General features: G+C 28.5%; 1 long non-coding RNA gene across 2 annotated transcripts; it reads right to left on the bottom strand.

Moving 5' to 3' along the window:
* Positions 1 to 1,653: 1,653 nt before the first annotated feature.
* Positions 1,654 to 4,170, bottom strand: LOC111626623. 2 transcript variants are annotated; one of them, XR_002756907.1, is made up of 3 exons: positions 4,021 to 4,170; positions 2,284 to 2,395; positions 1,654 to 1,876 (listed from the first exon to the last, which is right to left on the bottom strand). It is a non-coding gene; the product is annotated as an uncharacterized LOC111626623 (long non-coding RNA). The 2 variants fall into 2 exon arrangements; XR_002756908.1 differs by having other exon boundaries at positions 3,990 to 4,024.
* Between the last annotated feature and the right edge of the window lie 707 nt (positions 4,171 to 4,877).

Genomic DNA, 4,877 nt, shown 5'->3' with positions numbered 1-4,877 from the left:
AAGAAAACAGTATGTATGGTTTTACAGTATGTATGGTTCATTAAGAAAACAGTATGTATGCTTCCCAATCTGACCTCTCAATTTTTTGGCATATTCCATTAGTCTATATGCTTTTTAAAATACATACAGTAAACTTGTAACATCAAATGTAATAAAGGATTAAGCTTACAACTACTGTATCATTACATAATTTCACAACAACAAAAACAGTGCAGTTCCAAAAAGAATAAGTGCCAAAGGGCAACAAGTCATGTCCAAAAATTGCCTTTAGGCATATAATCAGTCACTCTGTCTAATCTGGCAGCTCTGTCACAAGGAATATCCAGATTAGCAAGAACCTGTGTGAAAAACTCTTGAATGACATGTGATAAATTCAATTTAAGTTTGAACTGTAGTAGGCCTACTAAATGATTCAAAGACTAAAAATATTCCTCAATGATTATCCATCATTGATATCCATAAAATTTCAACTAACAAGTAAGAGTGATTATCCAGTGATATCTTGAATGATAAGAATCACTTATAAGCTAAATTTTCCACATGACAATCATTCAATAATCTATTTTCTTTTAAGACACAAAGAGGCATATAATAATTTTGGTATAAAACTCAGTTTTTACTTGATTCAGAACCAAAGCAACTCATATGATGTCCTGCAGCCAGGAATAAATCATTGGGGGCTACAGGGACAAGCTGAAAAAAATTGACTGGTATTTTCCAGCCAGAATTAGGCTTACAATTTAAAAATTAAAACCTTACTCACTGTTTTCAACAAAATTAAATTTTAAATTGTGAACTGAGATTTCAGTTTAAAGATTTAAAATGATCAACACTAGACTTATGTCTAAAAGTAAAAAACAAAAGTAACAGTTACTTAGTTTACATGATGAAAGCAAAACCATATATTATACATACTATATATAGGCTCTGCTAACCAAGCTGAGAGAACTTAACCAAATCTCATATGTATAGGAGCAAAGCTGTAGCTACAGTGGGCTCATAACCCACAGTAGCTATAGCTTTGCTCCTATAAATATAAGATTTGGAATAAATTCTAATACTTTAATATTTTCAGAATTAATTTTTTTGTTAACTAATAAAACAAGTTTAATTTTTTTTATTAGTTAACATTAAATGTAAATTAATTTTAGAACAACTATTTTTGTGGAACAAAATTTAATTATATATATATATTTTTATGATCTAGTATAGAATTTTTATGATGTATCACAAACTACATAGACTAGTAACAATCTACTAGTAATACTAAATGTAATTGCCCTGTAATGTGTGAATAATCTAAGTTTCAATTTATATTCATTGTCCATGATTATATAATTACTTTGTATTGTAATTCCATAAGTACAATAATATTACTTTTTAATGGAATAAATTAAAATGTATTGTAGAAATTTAAAATTAAAATTAGATATCATTCATAATATTGTTAGTTTGCTTCAAGGCAATATTAAGCATCTTAATATCAGTATTGGCCATTGAGGTACAGTACATTCAGAGAAACAGATGAATGAAAATAATAACCACAATGTATTGTATTATGTTCATTATTTTCATTTAATGAAAAATTTTAGTCTCTGAGAATAGCATATTATATGCTTAAATAGTTTAATTTTAGAAATTAAACAGGAATTGGAAATAAAATAAAATTTACCTAATAAAAATAATTTTAGACATTCCCAAAAAATTGTTTTATATATTTCTGGATGAGTAATAGAATTTAGCTTTTTTCTTAATTCCGAATTTGAGAAAATAATTTGTCCTAATTTCTGTCTGTCAATCATTCCATCTGGTAAAATAACCTCACTCCCAAATTCATTTTTAATTTTCTTCCATGCAATAGTTCCTGGTTCAACAACTGTAATAAAAGAGTTTTAGAGTAAAAAATACATTAAGTTTTAATATTCAAAAAAACTTTAAAAATTAATCATAATAATTATTAACTGTTTCAGAATGATTAAGGTTGTTATTAAAAACTATATTAAACACTTAGTGAGTTGGACATTTAATACTTGAAATAAGTTAAAGAAAATCTTATGAATACAAAAAGATTATAAATAAAATTAATAATAAATAAATGTTTATGTATTGAGAACATATAAAGAAGATTCAACTTATAGAAGAAGATTATTTATATATAAATTTTATACGTCTTTCATAATAATTTTGAATTTGGTTTTCAAAAATTAAATGTTTAAATTCAAACTGTATCAATATTTTTTAAATGAAGATAGAAACTTTGCATATTATACTTTGGTTTTGTACCTTGTCTAGCAATGACATCTGAATCAATAACTTTAATGCCAAATTCTTGAAACATAGATGCTACTGTACTTTTTCCCGTAGCAATTCCACCAGTCAAACCTACCAAAAACATCTGAAAATAAATTTGTATTAGAAAATGTTTAAAATAATTTTGAAGATTTATTAAAAATGCAATATCAGTAAACATTTTGCAATGTAAAAATTAAAATATTAAACTGCTCAATTTCAAACAGCCAAACAAGTTTCTATCAAGATTCTAAAATGAACTCTAATATTAATTTTTAGTTATAAAATCAAATTGTCTCATTAACAGAAATAAATTAAATACTTTTAAATTAAGATTATACTCTAATACAGTGCCGGCCCGAGGCAAGTTTTAGGATGGAGCGAGATCCTATTATAGCGCCCCACTTGGTTGCCCCTAATTTATACCCTTTAATTTTCTTTACCACTGAAGCGCCCCCCCTAAGACTTAGCGCCTGGAGCGGCTGCTCCGTTCGCCCTATGGTAGGGCCGGCTCTGCTCTAATACCATGGTTCTCAATGTTTTTGAAGTCAGGAAATACTAAACTTTGACAATTTTTTCCACGGAACACTTAAAATACGTCAGCTTTAAAAGCAGAGGTGGCAAACCTTTTTGAAATCAAGAGCGCACTTGGTTTATTTGGGTTAAATGCTCGGGTTTAAATGGTTAAATGCTTTATTTGGGGTCCTACTTGGACTGGGTGATCTCCACTCTTTATACATTAGTCAGGGCCATCTGTCTTGCACGTCCCTCTCTCTCTGGTGTTGCTAGATCTTACCGTAACATAGTATAAGACACCATTGGCATTTGCTGATTACATTCCCATACAAAAATCATTTTACATTGTATTGATTTTTCTTTTGCAATAATTTTTAATTGTATATTTGATTTTTTCACAGAATACTTAAAGTGGCTTCATGGAGCACCCATGTTCTACAGACCACAGATTGAGAACCACGGCTCTAATACACCATAAAAAATTGATACAAGTTCTTTTTTAACCATAGATTGCAATTACATTAAAATGATAAATAAAAGTTAAAAAGTTAGGGCAATCAGTTAACTACCAAAAAGTAATTACACATTAACCTATTTCAAAGATATAAAATTAGTCATTTTCCTCATAAAATAAGAAACGTATTCATGTTATAAATTACAAATTGTACAATAAATATAATAATTACATATAATTATGTTTCATTACAACTTTTTCATTATATTAAGAATCATAGTTAATATGATTTATAAATTACATTCACAATAATTATTTAATCTCCATAATTTAGAGAATTCAATAAAGTGGAAGGTAATGAATTAGATTTATGGATTATTTATAATATATCACAAAATTGAATTTTACAGTTATCACATTCTTCCTCAATTTTTCAAATATTATTTGTTTCATTCTGTTATAATCTACTTAGATGAAACTCATTTTTTAAATAAAAAAGGTAAATATGTTGGTAAGGAAAATTCGGATGGATTAATTATTTCTGTAGGGTTATTTTAACGATGGAAACAATAACTTTAAAAAGTTTTAAATCATACTGTTGATGAATTCTTATTCTTAACAAGATTTAATACTCTTTTCAAAATATATGAATTTTTCGTGTTTATAGAGATCTAAATTACCGCATTAAACAAAAATGTGCGATAACTTGTTTAGTATCATATATACGTACAGTACACGTAGAGGTAAAACTTGCGTCCTACCTTTTCGTCGGGAATATTTTCCTTTAAAAACTCATAGGTGTGATTTTGGAATAACAGGTGGCGCAACCAGTTTATTTTCAAAAATTTCCGTCTTTCGTCGCAAATAAGATGGATGCGTTGCCTAGTACAGGTTGCCAGATTGGGCTACAAGTAGCGGATTGGGCTACTTTTTAAATGCTTTCGCTACAAAAATTTCAAATTGGGCGACACGCTACTTTTTGGGCTAGTGATAATTATCTTCAGGCTACGAATCTTAAAAATACGCTACTTTTTTATTTTTATATATAAAATCGCAACACATTCCTTGTATTATACAAAACTAATAAAGTTTTATTAAATACTGTATATATATATGGATTTATACAATTAAGTGTAATGAAAAGTTGCAACGTTTAACAAAGATAAAGATACTTTGCTTCCGTTTTCCATCAGTCGTTCGCTCCAGTAAACAATTCACGACTTCACAAGCACGGTCGCTTGGGTGCGTTTACTTCTGAGCTAATTTTACTAACAGCACGCTCAGCCTGTATACTTTCATCCGAGTGCCATGCTCATTGGCGTTTACTTTAGAGATATGTGACGTCATGTTTAGAGAAATTGGTAAGCTCGAAGTGCTAGCTAGTTTCGTTGTCGAGCTTTGCTCTAATTCAATATGGCTGCTCTCATGAAAAACTTACTTTCTGTACAAAGTACTAAAAATGGAATTAGTTTTCGAAAAATAAACGGCAGAAAGTATTTTTATTGCTAAATTTCAATTATTTGTTGTGTAAAATGTTTACAATGATCTTTTTTTCATTGTAAGGTTCAATAGCTTTAGATGACTTTTTTCATAAACAGAGTTAATTAATGTGAAAATA

Source organism: Centruroides sculpturatus, unplaced genomic scaffold, assembly GCF_000671375.1.
Source record: "Centruroides sculpturatus isolate CEXI.00-Female unplaced genomic scaffold, Cexi_2.0 scaffold362, whole genome shotgun sequence".
Taxonomy (NCBI): domain Eukaryota; kingdom Metazoa; phylum Arthropoda; class Arachnida; order Scorpiones; family Buthidae; genus Centruroides; species Centruroides sculpturatus.
The sequence above is the reverse complement of the archived record's forward strand: the minus strand, read 5'-3'. Positions and strand labels throughout refer to the sequence as shown.